Source organism: Schistocerca serialis, chromosome 7 (assembly GCF_023864345.2).
Source record: "Schistocerca serialis cubense isolate TAMUIC-IGC-003099 chromosome 7, iqSchSeri2.2, whole genome shotgun sequence".
NCBI lineage: Eukaryota > Metazoa > Arthropoda > Insecta > Orthoptera > Acrididae > Schistocerca > Schistocerca serialis.
In genome coordinates this window covers 569,950,068-569,970,062 of record NC_064644.1, presented here as the reverse complement: position 1 = coordinate 569,970,062, position 19,995 = coordinate 569,950,068, and the positions used below count along the sequence as shown (strand labels likewise).

General features: G+C 44.9%; 1 pseudogene; it reads right to left on the bottom strand.

Moving 5' to 3' along the window:
• Positions 1 to 17,591: 17,591 nt before the first annotated feature.
• Positions 17,592 to 17,708, bottom strand: LOC126413508 (5S ribosomal RNA; annotated as a pseudogene).
• Between the last annotated feature and the right edge of the window lie 2,287 nt (positions 17,709 to 19,995).

Here is a 19,995-nt window from a genome sequence, read left to right as displayed (position 1 = left end):
TCTCCGTCGCCAGAGGGCCATTCGGCGCCAACTCGGCGCCCCAGTATCTCTGGCGAGGGCAATATCGACCTTAAGACTCGCGGCCGGAACACGATCGTGCAGAAAATCGGCACACCAGATGCATAGAGATAGAGTGACCATCTAGAATTTTGCCCAGGATCAACAAAAGAAAGAATACTTTCTGACTCCTATCCATATAGGGAGAAGATGAAAAATCGTAATACAATTAATTTATAACGTGTTTCAGCGAAGGACGATAGTTTTTGCACCTATGGCTGTTTCCTACACTGTAAATGGAAATGCCGTGTGGCTAGGGCGTCCCGTCGGGTAGACCGTTCGGCTGGTGCAAGTCTTTCGAGTTGACGCCACTTCTGCGACTTGTGTGTCGATGAGGATGAAATGACGATGATAAGGACAACACAAAACACATTTTCTGAGCGGAACAAATCTCCGACCCAGCCGGGAATCGAAACCGGTCCGTTAGGTATGGCATTCCGTCGCGCTGACCACTCAGCTACCAGGGGCGGACATTCCCTACACTAAGAAACATTATTTGTGTGACGTTATGTAACGGGTTTAGCGACTTGTCTGCATGTATGTAGCCTTCAGAAAGTAATAGAGGGGAGAGGAGGGGACGGTGGTTTAGCAGTTATACTGAAATTGGGAATTATGCTGCATTGTCTTTGGCTGATAGCATCATGAGATTGACACCATGAGACTTTTTCTAACGTGACAAATCGTCGAGAGTGGCGGTTGGAAATCGAGTAATTGGGTAAAATAAGTTCAAATCACGAGAATTTTGGTAGAATTACGAAAACTGTTGGAAAATACGTAAAATTGAGGTAAATACAACATAAATATGGATGAATGAGGATATGTACATGCTCGCCTAGATGTATGAAAATTTCATTCCTCCACCAGTGCGATTGACAGCTGATGGTCCATACTATTCATGCTCTATGGGGCTAACTCCTGCAGAATACCCGCTTGTTCCATACGTGGTTATGTATTGTAAGCCATGAAAATGAAAGATGCAGTGTCCAAAGATTTGGCGGGCATTATAACCACGATCTAGGACTCCAGTATCCATCAATAGGAGGCAAGGGAAAAAAATAGAGAAGGATTTTGAAACCAGGTGGTTGCAGGATCAAATTCCACCAAATATACCATTCCTAGTATCCACCAATAGGATGCGAGGAAAACTGCCCACACACAAAGGGAATCGATTTAATTAGTTAATTAATTAAGCCAATCAAACTGACAGATTGAGGGAATATTTCCAGGACATCCACAGCCTTGCATTTTCGGAAGACCTATTTCCCAGGTGTCTGCTGTTTTGTTCAGGAGAAAGGCGGGGCTAATGCGGCACACAGCAGAACGTATCTTCTTCTCGAGCGTCTTTGTTCCATTCGCTACAGGTTTCGTTAGCAGTGGAAGTGTGAGAACAAAAGGACATACCAACTACCAGCGCCAGGTCTGCGTGAATGATGAGAGGACCAGTGGAGGGGGCGGAGAGGTGGAGAGCACATCCTGGTCTGCATATGTCTGTATACATTGGTTCACACAAACGGGGAGTAATCACCTGAAAGAAAGAGAGGGCGGAAATAGGGACGAATTGAGTGTGGCATCAGATCTCAGATTGATGCCGCTATTCGATGCTTTGCTTGCGGCGGATTAGTGCGGTCCCGCAGCCCGCCGGTCCCTGGTCAGTGGTGTGTGTGGTGCGGTGCAATCGGTCGGGCAGTCAGCAAAGTGACTGGAAATTTTGTCCGCCAGATATATTTAGTGCGATCTGTGACAGTGTAATTACGTGTGGTGAGTGTTCATAACGGTATTCCTTGTATGATCTGAATAAAAAAATGTGGCGCGATTGGCTAAATATTGCATACTGCCTTGTCACCCACAAATTGTTTAAATTAACAGTATTCCATACACGGCAGTCAATTTCCCTTATCCTTCTGCTCACCAGCACTTATTGAGAACGAAAATTTTATTGTTGTATTAAATTTTGCAAGAACAGTGGATCTTCACGTCAAATATTTCCACATCTAAATCTTCCTTGTACCTTGTTCAAATGCACGCAGCTCACTTATTAGCATTGACGGAATAAATTATCGGTTACTAGATGACTGCTTTTCGATCTTTGCCCTACACATTAATACACCACACTGAATTCAACAAAATAGATAAAATTTTGTTCTATGACACTGCAAAACACACAGTGCACTACCGTTGGTCTAGCTTACAGCTGCATCGCCATAATGTAACACACCTATCGGTCGCGTTACAAACGGAGATTGGTGACAAGGTCGTCACATCCTGCAACAATCGTCGGATCCAGAGTTGTTTTCACACGAATTAAGAATAAGTTAGAAAAATTCGATATCTGTGTACGGCACATGAGCGCAGGTGCTAGAACATAAGAAATCCGCCTGTCCGATCAATGCACTACAGTTACAGATTACAAAAATGCGTTTGTCTGCAAGTATTTGTCTCGAGAGAAACAACTAAACATCAAAGAACAATTATATTCAATGCACAATTACAATCGCAGTGAAAGGTCAATGAGTAAATTTCTTCAGAAGCACTGGGAAGGAAACTGCCCGTCGTGGAGTCAGAAAAACGACAATCTACGCGGTGTTACACGGGTAATGATGATTGTTTCCGGAATGACGAGAGGAGAGAAAATTATTTTGCTAGATGGATCCAACAGGCGGTACAACAAAGAATATTCCGGGATCGTTCACTGTTCCGAGATACGGATGACAGTTACCAACAAAACGAGTGGACACTAACGAACTAATGTAAGTTTCGGACGAGACCCGATACAGAACATGCGAAGAGTTTAACAGGTCACATCTGAGAATTCAGATTATTAGATGTGATAGTGAAGTCATTGAGACTGCACCACAGAGAGAAAATTTGCAAATTATAGGTAGCTTAATTCCATTGATTCCACTTATGTATAGTCCTGTATTTGCGAAACAAAGGAGGTACGGGTAGTCTCTGAAAATAGTGTACATAGCGTACTTGATCCTAGAGGTCGTGCTGTTGATGAGCAGGCACTCAGTGGGTACAAGATTTTAGGGGGTACAATGACGGAATTGTGTTGATTATTGATTCTGTGACTGTGGACTGGATTTGATAATGACTGGCTGACGAGAAGAAAAGTAGGATTCGTTTTGGAAGAGGATGTTTAAGCATTTGTATTAAGAATGAAAATTTGGTTAATTTCGTCGGATCTATGTTGTAATAAGAAGCGGCTTCTGGAGAGTTAGTAGATAGATTTATCAACAAGAAGACAGGTGATGGAATCGAAACACCACTACATACGAAGGATACTGTGTCGACGGCAGAAGACCCAGAAGGTCTTGATGTGAAGTCAGAAATTCGGGAAGAAACGGGCATTATAAAGAGTGTCGCTGAAAAAGTTTCCGATCGAAGACGATACAGTCCAGAATCAGCATGCCAAACAGTCAAAGTCGCCTTCAACATTGAGGCAATGATCCCACTGATGCACCTAGCTGAAGGTATCCATTTCGTGAAACACTGTCCAGCAGCATGAAGAAGTCCATAACTGCTTGGGCTCGAGTTCGAGTCTCGGTCCGGCACACAGTTTTATCTGGCAGGAAGTTTCATATCAGCGCTCACTCCGCTGCAGAGTGAAAATATTCTGGAAACATCCCCTAGGCTGTGGCTGAGCCATCTCTCCGCAATATCCTTTCTTCCACGAGCGCTACTTCTGCAAGGTTCGCAGAAGTGCTTCTGTGAAGTTTGGAAGGTAGGAGACAAGGTACTAGCAGAACTGAAGCTTTGAGGATGGCTCGTGAGTCGTGCTTGGGTAGCTCAGTTGGTAGAGCACTTGCCCGCGAAAGGCAAAGGTCCCGAGTTCGAGCCTCGGTCTGGCACACAGTTTTAATCTGCCAGGAAGTTTCATGTCAGCGCACACTCCGCTGCAGAGTGAAAATCTCATTTTGTCCATAACTGACAGGAATCGGTGACCATTCAAGGCTTTTTTAATGGACTGTAGCCTGTGGGGAGATCTGGACTATATAGCGGCTGGTCGTATGTGTCACTCAAGTGAGTGAGTATGAGGTGACTGGCCTCCAAGATCGTCCATCGAATTGCGGCTAGCACGGAACTTGGCGCACCATTCCACAATGGTGGTTTTCCAGAGATATGTTGCCCCACACACATTATTCATTTCCTGATGGATTTTTACCGGTGTTTGTCCTTGAGCAGCCAAGACAAAGAAACACAGCAACTTGGCCCCACTTGGACGTATGTTGTAATAACATCGTGACAGTTCACGATTCCACATTCGATGCGTGCACATTGGAAAGACACGAATGCCACAGTAATCCCGTGCCTAAATGTCGGTGCTTATATGCCTGGATAGCAGTCGTGCTACGTTGGTTATATGTTGCAGCAACGCCCTCAAACGGCAACTTTTTGGTAGCTCAAGTATTCTCAAGTAAACCTTGAGAGATGAAGGACAGACAATGTCAAATTAGTTGGGTCCAAATGAACCATTCAAAACTGAATCGTGTTCAGCACCACTAGCCAGAAGAGAAGCTGTGGAGAACAAGGTCAAACCTATGAAAATGACATAACTGAGAGATGAGACAGCGAATATACCAATCTGATACATCCAATAATTGAAAGCGACAGTTCAGTCAGACATGTTTTGGACGCTGGAGCTATCAGTCATCATTCTGGCACAGTTGGTCGTTGGTCACTGAAACGAAATTCCTTACTTACTCGTGAGGGGCGCAGGCTAAACACTTGAGTGCTGTTTTGTTTGTCTTGTCTGGTTGTTCTTTTGTGACATCTCTTGTGACGTAAAATCAGAACAAAAAAAAAAGCAAATGGTGATGAGAACCCAACTTAGCGCCTCATGTTCTTCTTCCCCCTTTCCCTCTTTTTAGATGACTTTCCTAGCAACTACTCGGAAGGTTCACCCGTTGAGGTGGCATCATTTTCCTGACTGCTGGCTTTGCAGAGAAATGAACAGGCCGATCGGGTTGCCGAAGAGTTGTGGGAGGAAGAATGCCTGGCAGTGTCGGCCAATAAACTGCGGTTGGTGAAGTCAACAACTCGGCCGTGGCGTACCTCCTGCCGGGTGCTCAGGCGGGAAGAAGTGACCCTGACGCGTCTTCGGATTGGGCACTGTCCTCTCACAAATAGCTTTCTATTACGGTTGGAGGATCCCCCGATTTGTGATGCTTGTGGTGTGCACATCTCTGTCCGGCACATTTTAAAAGACTGCATTTTACACCGTGATGCAAGGGCAGAAGCACAAGATGATGGGGATCTGCCCTGTGTTTTAGCTAATGATGAGACGTATGTATCTAGGGTTTTAAAATTTTGTGATGTGTCTGGACTCTGGCCTAAACTTTTAGGCTGGTGGTTTTAGTGTATTGCAAATTGACTGGCTCCTCCCTTTTTCCTTGCGGTCAGCCAGCCACTACCATCTGCTATATTATTTTATCTCCCTCTACCACTTTCTTCCTAGGTTGTCCATGTTTTGCCGCTGGTGGCATGCTTCGTCCCACGCTTCGGTGTGGGTAGGCACATATTTTTCCAAGCTAGTTTTCTGTGTCTTACGTTCTGTTTTATCTTATTGTTCTCTTTTCTTGACACCCATCTCAATCTGTTATTGAGCGGGCGCTGAAGACCTTGCCGTCGTGCGCCCTTAAAACCCTCTCTATCTCCTCCTCCTCTGCTCGGTCGCGACGTCAACCATGTTTATCCACTGCGCCAGGGTAAAGATGGCCAAGGTGTTGACTTCCTCCATGAATTGAAGGGAGAGGAATTTGAGGAGCCACTATTGCTGCTTAGGGATGAAGGATAGGGAGGTCTAGGTTGATTGGGAGGGGTGATAGGAGCCGTCCTGTAGGGACGGGGCCATCTTGTTAAGCACCGCTGCTTCGACTCGCCCCCGGGCGATAGGCATCTGGTGACGTCGCTGACCCCTGGGCGCGGAAGGCGTCAGGAGCGGCCAGCTTCGCGCCCGCTGACCCCTCTGAGGAGGGGGCGGCTGAAGCAGGCGTTTCTTCTTCTTCTTCTTCTTCTTCTGGGATCATCTCCATGGCTTCCTGCGTCTCTGCAGTGAGCATGGAGGCCTCCGTCCGCTTGGTGACGTCCAGCCCTGTGGAAGACGGGTGGGGGGTGGGGCCAGATGGTGGACACCGGCGTGTCTTCTCTCATAGCTCTCAGTTCCTCCTGCAGCTGATGCACCTGGTGCTAAACTCTGTCCCTTCTGCCCTTAAGGCAGTCCTCTCTGCCACCATGGTGGCTTTCCGGTGGCCACTGCACTGCATCGTCGGTAGCAGCACACATGTCATCGAAGTCGTGCCGCGAAAATTCACCAAGTGGGCGCGCCGCATTTGACGCATATCAGCGCGGCGTCACATGTCTTCCTTGCAGTACTTTCCGATTTGGTCAAGCCTCTGGCACCGGTAGCGCCAATCCGTCCTCGCCTTCTTGTCGCAGTCTGCGGTGCCAGCCAACTGGAACTTTCGACTACCAGGTGCTCCATGATGGCAGCAAGCAGGCGGGACTTCGACTTCCCCTTGGCTTTACCTCCCTTCTGCGTCCAGTTATATTCCGATGTCGAGGTGAATGAGACGTGTAACAGCCATGGTTCGACCTACAGCGAATCGATCAGCTGAATGCTTGCTTTACTGCCTCAGCCGGATCAGCCGAAAAATAAAGAATAAATTTTGCGTAAGTCTGCCAGTATTTATTACCTTAAAACTTTGAATACGAAAAATCTTTTTAGGCAGTTGCAGCTGGAAGTGGAAAGCTGTAAATTCATTACATTCTTGCACAATGGACGGTGTTGCAACTTGAGAAGGATGCCATCCTGTTTCAAGATTTCATAAGCAGATATCGATGAGATCCTGGGTAAAGGTCATGGGAAGAGCACATAGACACGCTTGATAAAGAGTTGAATATGTTTAAATCAACTAGGATCACACTCAAGCCGCAGAGGTCGGAATTCACGAGGGAGAGGTTACCATTCCTGGGACAGGTTATCTCATCAGCAAGAATTGAACCAGATCTGAGGAAATTAGAAGCAGTGCTAAATTTTCTCGTGGAAACTCGTAAAAAACAACTTCAATCAATTCTTAGGTTTTATCGGCGTCTTCTTAAAGAGCATTCGCTTTCAGCACCTGCTTTATTGCAATTCAATTCGGACACACCAGCTCAAGGATCATCTCTTAGAAGATCCACCGTTTCACACGCCAGGTCCTAATAAACAATTTTACCTTTGGGCTGACGCTAGTGAATTAAAACTTGCAGTCCATTAATATAAAATAATTCGTGAAAATGGTCAGGAACGACATCACATGATCAAATTGGCAGGACGCATTTTGTCAGCATGGGAAAGGAAATACACCGTGACCAAGCACAAAATATTTGCAGTTGTTTGGAGCTTCCACCAATTCCGCTATTTTATGCTCGGATGACACACTGCCATACTGACAGGTGATAAGGCATTATCCTTCCTCCTACAACGTAAATTAATTCATGATCATATTACTAGATTGGCCTTCGCCCTTCAAGCATTCACTTTCGAGATCCAGTCCATTCCTGGCGAAACGAATGTGGTACCTGATGCGTTGTCACGTATTCCGCAACTTTTAAGAGATTTTTGCACCGAGACTCCATGTCTAAAGAAGATCAAGATTAATGTAATGAGAGGAGTGTATGAAGAATCAAAAATTTTTATGGTCTCTACATAATGTGCATGGATTGGTCTCACAGCGGACTTATAGTACTTAGCCACACACAATTCACATCATCTAAGTGTACAGGCCTTCAGATGGCGTTGACGCAACATTGAAACTAGTAGCCAAATAAATGTGAAATCTTAAGTACAGCTGGAGGAGTTTCATTTTTAATAAAAACTTACAGACCTGGTCAGGCCAGTTTTACGACGTCGAATTTTTCGGCCGAATTCCTATGAGAGTTAACCGTTTAAATCTACCATTGGGGCACTAATTTGACGAATATGTGTATATGTAGAAAGTAACAGGTGTTTTCTTATACATTGCAGACGTTTCTTTTTACAGTATGGTGACATTAAACAGCATTTCACATTATTATCCTCAGCAAGTTCTTCCGCGCTGCTGTTGCACTGTACAGACATTTTAGAATTTTTTCCAAGAACTTAGAGATATAAAGTAATTAATTTACTACTCAGTTCCGTTTTAGTCCTAAACCATGTGGCGTTTTCTGTGTACAGTTTATAAGATTTGCAAAATCTGAGAAGTAGAAGATAGTTCATTTACGATCTGTTGAGTTTTTTAATTGCTATTGGACCTTCTATTATTGTGGTACAAAGATCGGTCGCTATTTTACAGTGCAGTCATTTGGTGGTAATGGAGGAACTGGGATATGCAATATTTCACGTTTGCTAGGTATGTGAGATGGTATTCAAGGTAAAATTCATGTTTAACAAATGTGAATTCTTAATTCGTTATTTATATAATTCAGGCAATTGTTGATTTTTATGTATTTATAGAGAAATATCGAATTTCCAGTGCAGCCATCTGTTGCTGACAGAGGGAAGTAGGAACTTGTTGGACAGTGTTTATGGTAAAAAACACTCATTTTTAACAAATAAGAATTTCTGTTTTGTTACTTGTATTTCATAGGCAAATGTTAGTTGTAATTACTTATAAAGAAACTCCATGGAGAATGGCATATAGTTTCCAATCAAAGTGACCAATGCGAGGGCCTATGAGCAGGAATTTGTATGGGAGTGTGGGCGCAGGACAGTGGGTGCTATATGCAAAATTTGCAGAAGTCGAAGGGGTTGTGGGTGGAGACGATGCTGATGTCAGCAAAATATGAGATGCATGCGAAATGCAGTCAAGTCTCACTCCTGCAAATGTATGGGAGCAAGTTGGCGATCGAGGTGTCGGTGTTTGAAGCAAAATTTGCAGAAATGCAGTGAGGGTGTGGCAGCCGTTCCCTGCCTGCCCTTGGCATGTGGATGGTTGTCATGATTACTGGAATGATGTTGGAGATACGGAAGTGGTGATATGTTGTCATCAAAATATGACTAGTGCAATTGTCTCAGCTGTAATATGACACCACTGATAAAAAGGGCTGACTTACAATGAGTCAGACTTTTTTGCCAGAACATACATTGTCCTACTACTACCATTCTTGTAGTACAGAAAAATGAGATATCGCTAAACTGCATTCCCTTGTGGGGGCGTGAATTTTGGGTTGAATCGTTCCAGTTTTCTTGGAGAGCGTTGCTTTAATAGGCGGTCATTACGGCTTTTTCGTTGAACCCACTGCATTATATTCGTTTCGGTGGAAGTGTGAGTTGTGGTGTTTCAGTATGGCTCATTTCCCTGCCGAGTTTGTATTCCTGTTCTGTAGTTGTGGAGGTCATCAGCGATTAAACCATTAGGCAATTGGGACGCTGTATATGAACTGCCAGTAGTAAACAATGAGAGGCAAAAAGACTGCCTGGCCCGAATAATTTCAAGTGAAAACAGAACATTGCGCATGTCCATGTTCAGAAGTGCCCTTGTTCATAATTATAGCAGCCTGTGGAGCTTCAGCTTGCTGTTTACACCGTCAAATCGAATCAATATAACAGTTAGGGTGTAGTATATGTCGAGATTCATTGAAATTTAAGTCATCGCATCATTTCTTTTGAAAATCATTATTCGAGCACGTAGAAACGGTTGAAAAATAAGAACTCCACGTCGGTACAGTTACTATAACGACGAGCGTTTCACATACGTTTCAGTGGCATACCCGCTTCGCACTCCGGGCCACTAGCTTCCGCTTGTTCCTGCCTCTATCGAAGCGCTGGGAGACTTCCTTTCTTTGTCCTCAGTGTCGTGTGAATCGTTGTGTGCGTCACATCATTGCTTCTCTATCGGCGTCTCGTGTTTGTGATTCAGTCCTAAGGCGGCGTTCTCTCGTGCCGTGATGTTGTCCTTGGCTCCCATGAACATTCTAAGCACGCGTGCCATCAGTTTTAGTTTCGACAAATCCACGCGGCATGTGCAGCCAAGTTCATCAGAAAATCATGACTGAATTGTAGATACGATCGAGGTCACTTCAGAACAGGCTCACACGGCTTATTTCGATTCTGAATCGTATGTGTATTATGTCAATATTCTAGATCCGCTTCAGGTTCACAGGCTACTTCCAGCAGGAAACTCGATCGCTTTTATCTTTCTCACTTAATGTGGACAGCTGCATAGATGTGATATCCGCTTGTTTTACCGATCACTGCGCCGTAGCTGTAACATTAATCATGTGTCGCAACCAGTATAACTGTATAACCACCCCTGGATGTTGAGCACATCCCTCTTGAAGGATCCTTCCCTCAAGATTGTCGTTCGAAAGGTTTGGGCCCGTAGTTGCCGTTCGCAGGACCGTTATCCTTGCCAAACCTTGGCTCCGGAAAGCGTTAACGCTGAGAGGGCGAAAGAATCTCCGTCGGACCCAGGAATTTTATTATTCCGTCTTCTACAACTTTATAACGGGCTCAGGAACACTCCCCTACGGATTATGGATGTACACCATGTTAAGGCGAAGCTTCTTTAGTTAGACAGACAACAGATGGAAGGACTCAGGATGTGGTCGCAATCCAGTTCTTTCCTACAAGATGATCTGATCTCCTTATGTCAACATATCCGATTGGGGACGCGTCTAAAAAGAGCACGTATCACCTCCCTTCATCACACCGATGGTCACGTACTGACATCTCAACGTGACATTTCCAGAGCAATCTGGAAGTACATTACAGCCCTATAAGATGTCCATGCTACTGATACGGTTGTCCCTGATGTATTTACTCCTCTCCCGGATTGCGTGATTACTCCTGCATTAAATGATGAATTTCTAAGTGACTTTGCTCGCGATGGTATTTATCGCCTTATTGTTGGTTCACCATCGCAAAAATTTCCGGGATTAGACGGTATTCCTAAGGAGTTTTAGGAATATTTTTGGCCGTTTATAGGTGATACTATTACGTCACTGGTAAATGAGGCGTTCCGGAGGGTTTGGTTCCTGTCTCCTTCAAGGTTGGTAAAATCGTTCTAATTCCGAAGACAATCGGACGTCCAGGCATTGACAAATTCCGCCCAATAACCTTAATTTCTATTACAAAACTGTCACCCGGGCGGTTAATAACCGTTTGCCGATACTTCTAGAGAAAATTCTGGCTGTTCACCAAACCTGCTTGCCTGGACGCACCATTCTAACTTCTGTATTCGAATACCTGGACGATGTCTCGGTGACTGTAGCGACTTCTGTCTCTGGAGCTTTGCTTTTTAATGATTTTAATAAGCCATTTGAGCTTGTCAGTCACGGTTTCTTGACGCAGGCGCTCTCAATCATATTGCGTTATCGGTATCATCCAATTTTTTTTACTGATTTTCATGTATCTGTCGTAGTGAGTGGACGTCTTACTGCCCAGATCACCATCTGACAGTGCTTACTGCTGGGGAGACCCCTCTCCATGTCGCTTTTTTTCTTGCCTTTAGAACCTCTGCTTCGGCGCATCCTTGATCAATTATGTGGCTGTAAAATATTAGAAGAACACTTCTAGGTACGGGCGTACGATGATGATGTTGTGATGTTGCTACTTCCTATCCATGGCATATCCTTGCTGAAGGACATATTGGTTTCCTTTTGTTCTCTGTCTGGGGTCAGCACTAATGAACGGAAATGTACCCTATTGCCACACCAGGTTTTTCAACAGTTTGTCTGCCGTGCGCAACGGTTGTTGCTCGCCACAAATCGTTCGGGATTACCGTGGTTCGCTGCACTAAACTGGTGGGAGGTGACGAATCGGATTCAAGAGACAATTCGTGAAACGAACTCCGTTCCCTTAGTTTTCTTCACAAAGTGCGGATCTTAGATTCCAAAATTTTCAGCAAAGTATACGAAGTTGCACAAATATTCCTGCTCCCCGCGATGATGACGCGCAAATTGATGCAATTGTCCAGTCGTTTCCCCTGGAAAACTCATATTTTTCGACTACACTATGAAAAAGTTGCGAGGCCCCGTTTCCTTGGAGGATTGGGACTTCTCAATATCGAAGTGAAGGTTTCAGTACTGTTTATACCGCGTAACGTTTTAACGTGTACTCGTGCTACCCATTCTATTACATCTCGTTTATTTACGTGTCTTCGGCCCCTCTGCCTGCGGATGTTGGCCGGATCATCTCTAAATTGCACCAAGTATGTGAATTTTATATTCTGATAAGTTTTATCGGTGACACACCTTACCACCAGATCTTCGCTTTCTCGTTGGAGAGTACAATATGCCCCTTCCTAGATAAAATGGCCGTGCCACTGATATCCTGGGAAACAGTGTTGTTTCACGCTAGTCTTGCTATCCTCCTGGTGGAAGTAACGTCATCGTGGTACGGGGTCATTCACAATCTGATCCCGACCAACGAACGCCTCCATCGAATTGGTCTTAGTCCGCCTGGACTTTGCAACACATATCATCAGCCTAAAACATTACCACACAGGATTGTCTCTTAAGGATGAGGACACTGTCACTGAATTCGCCAAGAACTGGCTTCCCTTACCTCTTCAGCTGAAGCTGCTATCTCGGTATTCCTTGTTCTGCGCCCAGAGTTTTCCGTCTTCTCTCGCACGAAGGCTAATTCGATCGTGTGGCACCTCGCAGACGATGTCCACTATGTAGTTGGGTGTGACAACGTTCTCGACCCCTGCGTTTTCGCCAGTATATGGTGAATGCTCACTGTAAGTGGTAGAGGATTCCAAGTTACCGACCGTATTTGCAAATATGCTGCACCTTGTCTTTAATTGTCAAGCAATTGGATAGCGTTTCTTTTATGGCCCTTTCTGTGTAGGCTAATCTCATTGCGTTCTTTCTAGAGAAAAGTGTTGTTTTCTTTTGAGTTATAGAATTTTGGTGTTTACGTCTATCAATATTTCATTTCATAAAAAGTGAAAAAATAAAGAGAAACTGAAAAAGATAAATAAATATTAAAAATAATAAAAAGTTGGAAAAAAACAGCGTAGTACCACGTCCATGTGAGGCACCAGCACAGTGATAAGCAGGAGGGGGAAGGCATCGTAGCCAGGCCTCGGGTTTCGACTCCTGATCACCCTGTCTCCATCCAGCTTAAGACTGACTGTCTCCGCTCTTTCCCGTGGCAAAAATTAAAATAAAAATAAAAAATAAAAAAATAAAATAAAATAAAAAAATCAAGTCCTGGTTTGGCTCAAAGTTTTAATCCGCCAGGAAGTTTCAGTTGCAGGGGGTTAAATTCTTGCTGTAGTATATAAAGAATAAAATGGCTGAGTGAACAGCCTGACTGTTTATGTACATAAACAAGGGGCGTTCGAACTGACTGGAGTCAATTGTAATTTTTTTAATTTGCACCTCTGAAGGTAATATCTTAAAAGTTAATTGCAGTTATAGGCTTTTCTACGTTCCACATTCTTTGAAGAGACCCCATTTTATAATGGTCTAATCTTTAAACAAATAGACAAATGGACATAGTAAAAATATTGAACATGGATGTATTTATTTGTAATTACTTCGACCATCACCTGATGTCTCTGTAGTTTTCAACTAAGAGAAACGTATCAGCTGATTGGGATATGTCATAGGTCTGCTTGAGGATAGCTGACGTAAATGTTCGTGAGCGAATAATTACTCTTTTGAAAACGGTGTGAGTGAGTCTGAGGCAGGACGCCGGTATGGTGCCGATGCTCCCACAGCAAGGAGACCTATTAGGCGATTTAGAGATAGTGATGTGGTGGGGAGACGTCCAATACCTGGAAGACCACGAGTCTCAACACAGAGACAAGAAGAAGAATTGATCAGGGCGACCCTGAATGCTTATTTGTAAATAATCCGGAAACTAAGGTGAGTTTCACATTTCCCGGGCTCGTCGAGAAATCCTCTCACAAAATTAAAGGACCACGGAATCATGTGCCGTCGTGTTCTTACCGAAGAACGGTTGTCTTACGAACAAGCGGTGGATAAACTAGCAAGTCTGCGTTCCTGGGAAGGACTGGAGGAAAGTCTTTTACTCCGACGAGTGCACATTTGAGTAAGTGAACAGAGGTCCTGCACTTGTTTACCGCACACATGGGTAACGACATGACGCGCGTTCCTTGGCCACATGCGCTACAAGTGGATGCATAAATGTGAAATGTTGTGGTGTATGTCTTATCTAGGTGCAGGAACTTTAGAAAGTATCCAAGGAACGCTCAATTCAGCAATGTATGAACATTTCCTTGAAAATATCTTCTTCCCTGGAGCTCGACTTTGGTACCACGAAGGACGTCTCACGAACATGGTAATCAGACATCACACACTAGCATTAGGATTCAGAGCTGGTTTCAAAGAAGAGAGAGTATTATTCATTGCCTTCCGTGGCATCCAAAGTCACCTGACCTCAGTCCCACAGAGAACGTACGGGCTCAACTCAAGAGAATAGGGTTCGGTCTTGGGGCCCGTTTTGTACAGTCTGTACACTGCGGACACGCCAACGGCCCCCTGGTGCAAACAGGGCAGTACACAGACGACACAGCCTTTTACACACGAAATGCGAAGGCTACAAAGGGTTTTAGATGACACAGAAACTTGGGGCCGTCTCTGGCGCATTACCATCAATTCTGAAAAGACGCAGGCTATGCTGATCACCCGGAGGCTCGGAAGGGGCGAACATCCTCAATCCCCCCTCCATCCTCACCTAAATGAACCCAACTCCCTGGTGCAGAACCGCCAAGTACTTTCGTCTTACGTGGAAACCCCCCATAGACGAGCTCCACAGGGAGGTCTGTGCCAGAATCCTCAACTCATCCAGTTCCCTTCCCTGCTCTGTGGGTGTGAACGTATATCAAGCCCTGATACGGCCAGTAATGGAGTATACATACCCTCTCTGGGGATACGCGGCGAAGCAGCACCTGGACAAACTCCAGAGGCTGCAGAACCGCGCCCTCAAGAAGGCACTGCACCAACCACTCGAATTCCCTACTGACGATCTGCACGCCGCTGCTGAAATCCCACTTCTAAAGGGTCGCTTCCAAGATCTGGCAAGAGCCTTCTATGAAAGCTCTTCCAGTTCAGGAAACGCTCTCATCCACTCCCTAGTTCGGTATGGCGTGTTCCTTTTCCTTAAGTGACTTAACACGTAAAGCATTGAAGACAATTTATCCTGGTCCTCTAATGAATGTTTCCGGTTATTCCTGCAGAGCAGTACGTCGTGCTGTTTGTCTCGCTCACACGGCATGGAGAGTGATTTTTCGTGACGTCGAGGAACGTCGGAAGACCCACAAAAGTCGCGTTTCAGTCTATGATAATAACTTAATTTTTCGGCTGAGTGAACCTTCCAAACATCTTTTCCTGCTGATAATAATAAATGTACCGACTTATGAGCCGAAATTGTGAAATTGCGCGGAAACTAACAGTGACAGCCGATACGAATACATTTAAAAAATTCGTGGCAGCGCCGGCCGGGGTGGCCTAGCGGTTCTAGGCACTACAGTCTGGAACCGCGCGACAGCTACGGTAGCAGGTTCGAATCCTACCTCGGTCGTGGTTGTGTGTGATGTCCTTAGGTTAGTTAGGTTTAGGTAGTTCTAAGTTCTAGGGGACTGATGACCTCAGAAGTTAAGCCCCATAGCGCTCAGAGCCATTTGTGGCAACTGCGGCCGCGAGTCCAAAGAAAACGACCGCCCAACATTGCGTATTCCGTCCACGGGATCGTTTATTGCTGAGGCAGCCGTACCGAGATTGGACCACTGTTAATGCAGGTGCTGAGAGCTCTCTTCAGTTCACAGAATTAGTCTTTTCTCACAATGTTCTAGGACAGTGGTAGTCAACTTGGTCCCTTCCAACCACAACCGGCCGTTCCAGCTTTCATGGTGGCCGGCTTCCGATAGCGATTTCAAAAACATTTTCGCCAGAGTTAATAAAAGGTTTACATAAATTGTTTGGTAATTACTTACTATTGTATACCTTAACATGCTGTAACTCTCCTTTATAAATTTTAGAAAGTTACTTCCCTACTTTATAGATCACCATTATTGTGGAACCGGTCGGCGGCTGGAAAAATTTTCTATTAACATCGACACAAAAATGGGCGTTAGAAAGGAAAGGTTGTCTACCCTTGGTCTAGAAGCAAAGGCTATCCCCTATTTACTACATCATGGAGACAGACCAGCTTAGTGGTTGTGGAACTCCTAACTTGCTCTGCATCAAAAATGAAGACTAAGATTTAACGTCTCGTCGACGTGGTCATTAGCAACGCAGCTGAAGCTCTGACAGCGCGAAGAATGAGAAATAAAACCGAGTGCGTAGCTTCCAGTGCAATCATCCTGACATTTACCTTAAGTGGCCTAGGGAAACCGTACAGAAGCAAAGGGTCAAAGGTGAATCCGGAACGGCGTATTCCCGAACAGCGTTATGCTGGGAGGCAATGAATTTACGTTTGATTTAGGTTCTTCGGGAACATTTTTTAAGTGGTGAGTAGTGAAAAATGAAAGCAACTGGTCCCAGAGCAGTTAACCTCTGAACTATCTAAGTTACGGAGTAAGCAAGGACATTTATGTCGAACCAAACAATTTAGAACACTTTTAATGTTAAACAAAGGAGTCACACACACACGCTTACGTAAGCTACTGCAACGGAAAGTGGGTTTTACACAGCTACCATTTGAACACTGAGCAGTAAATGACTAAAAATAATTGATTAGGAATTGAAAAATTTGCTTTTTGCTTGTAGCGTCCAGTAGTGATAATCAGGATGGTTCCTCAAATTTTGCGTCATTGACTTCAAGCATAAAATAGTAAGTCAGGCATCAAAACCAACGCACAAATTGTGTGTATCATTCCCATCAAATATGACAATGCGCGAGATCAATCCGTGCCACATTTAGCGAGCAGCCATCGTCCGAACAGCACACCTCCACCTACCTTTCTACATCTGTAACCTAATGGCATGCAAAGAGAGAAACATATTATTACTAATCTCTCGCGGCTGCAGTTCAATATTTGACCCCTGACAAATTAAATTATTCATTGGCCCTGATGAGAATCATCAAGTTGCAGCAATATGACAGCCATGCAGCATGTCACTGTATCATGCATGAATAAGAAAGAAGTTATTAGGTTTGGATCGAAATAACACAGAAAGTAGTTCGTTAGTATAAAAGAAAGCAACTCATTTACAAAACTCACTGCGATATGAAAACAACAGGTATAAAAGCAATTTGATAAGGAACGACCCGAAATCAATGTTGCCACCACATCCTTTTAATCAAACTTTTTCATAGTTCAAGCTGGGATGATAACTTTGAATCTGTAGCATCAGGAACTCAAAAAAATTATGTTCGACGCTATAATAAAAAGCACTCCGTCTTCAGGCCACAAGTGACCCATCGGGACCATCCGACCGCCGTGTCATCCTCTATTGAGGATGCAGATAGGAGGGGTGTGTGGTCAGCACACCGCTCTCCCGGTCGTTACGACGGTGTTCTTTGACCAGAGCCGCTACTATTCGGTCGAGTAGCTCCTCGTTTGGCGTCACGAGGCTGAGTGCACCCCGAAAAATGGCAACAGCGCATGGCGGCCGGATGGTCACCCATCCAAGTGCCGACCACGCCCGACAGCGCTTAACTTCGGTGATCTCACGGGAACCGGTGTGGCCACTGCGGCAAGGCCGTTGCCGACACTATAATAAAGAGCCTTTTAATTCCGCCCTGCGAAAGAAGTCTGTCGTATGCCTGAACGTCTAGTAATTGCGAGTGAATTGTGCAGAAATTCTGCAAGCATTCCGAGGTAACCTAACCATTTCGCCTGTTACTCATCATGACAAATAACTTGGTTGGAGTTAATCAGCCAATCAGGCAGCAGCAACAGACCGAGACACATACAGCTGCCGGGAAGAACCTGATTTTGTGACATTTTACGTGTTCCTAAACAGGAGCGAATTATTTATTCTCACCTGTGTGCTTTGATAGTTAATTTTTTTAATCTCTGCTTTCTAATCTAATTTATTGGACATAGTTCTTGCATTTTCCTCCATATCCACAGTAGAGTTCTGTGGCGTGCGTCGATTGTCCTTGTTTGTTTGTGTAGTGTAGTTTTCCACTGTCTTTAGTGTCGGTAAGGCCTGTGATGCCTGTGTGCGGATGTGAGCCGACTTGGTGACACCTAGCTCTCAGCTCCAGGCTGTGATGGCTTCAATTACACAGCTTGAAGTTGCAGTGGATGGGCACCACCGTTGTGGGCCAGCCGTGGGGATCCAATGGACGTCAAGCACAGCTGAGTCCACCGATCGGCCCCCACCGGTGACCAGCCCAGTTACTGCTCACACTGGGGTTGACCCCTCACTGGAGGTCAAGTGGCAGGTCGCCTTGGGGCGTGGCAGGCGGCGAAAGAGCCTCCCAGGGGGCCCCACGTAAGGCCTCCCAGGTTAATCTGACAAACAGGTTCCAAGTGCTGTCTGTGGCTGACACTGTCCCTCTTCCAGATGCAATCGCTTGTCCTGTTTCAGAAGGCACTTCCCAGATTCCAAGACCTGGCAATGATAGAGAGTGGGATTATTGGTAGTTTGGAGCTCCAATTTTAGATGCGTTATAGGACTCATTAGGAACATGGCTGCCAAGGAGGGGAAGAAAGCTAATGTGCACTCCATGTGTATATCAGGTGGATTTATTCCAGTCATGTGAAAGGTCCTTCCGGATGCCATGAAGAGCACAGGGTGCAACCAACTGCAGGTGGTGGCTCACGCCGGTACCAGTGATGTGTGTCACTTTGGATGAGAAGAGATTGTCTCTGGTTTTGAGCAGTAACAGAAGTGCTAAAAGCTGTAAGTCTTGGTTGCAATTTGAAAGAAGAGCTCACCGCTTGTGGAGTATTCGACAGGACTGATTGCGAAACTTTGGTACAGAGCGGAGAGCACGGCCTCGATCGGATGCTCAGACGGTTCTGCAACGCTACTGGCTGCAGATCCTCGACTTGTGCCAAGGGTGGTTAGGTCCAGGTTCCGCTGAATAGGTCAGGAGGGGCTGTGTGGCGTGGTCTGGGCAGTTTTGTAAGGTTAGAGGATCTCGGGGAAATATAAAAAGGGCTTCAGTCTCAAAGAGTGTATAGGAAGAACGTTGTTACAGGATCCATCGGCATAACAGATGTAAATTGTCGTAGCTGCGTTGGGAAAGTACAGAGTTCAAAGCGCTAATACAATGCACTCATGCTCAAATCATTGTAGGCAATGAATGCTAGCTAAAGCCAGAGATAAGTTCAGCCGAGATCTTTGCGAAGAACCTAACGGTGTCTAGACACAGTTGGCGGTGGCGTGTTAGATGCTGTCAGAAGTAGTTTGGCTTGTAGCGAGGCTCAAGTAGATAGTTCCTTTGAGTTAGTATGGGTAGAGATCAGTTTTAGCAACCGGAATAAAATAATAATTGGGTTCTTTTACAGACCTTCCAGCGCAGGTGATACAATTGCTGAAAGGTTAAGCGAAAACTTTAATTTCAAACATGTACCCGACTTATAAAATTGTAGCTGGTGGTGACTTTAACTTACCCTCGATATGTTGGCCAAAATACATGGTTAAATTCGGAGGTACGTATAAAAAGTCAAACGATATTGTACTAAAGGCATTCTCTGAAAATTATTTCGAGCAGTTAGTTCATGAGCCCATGCGAATAGTAAACGGTTATGAATACAAACTTGACCTCTTGGCAACAAATAAGCCTGAGCTATCAACGAGCATCAAAACGGATACAGGGATTCGTGAACACAGGGTTGTCGTAGCGAGAATGAATATTGTAGCCCCCCAATCATCCAAAAATAAACGAAAAGTATACGTACTCAAAAAAGAAGATAAAAATTCACTTGACGCCTATCTGAGACGCAATCTCCATTCCTTACAAATTAACAACATACGTATAGACCAGATGTGACTTGAATTTAAAGAAATAGTATCGACAACAATTCAGAGATTTATACA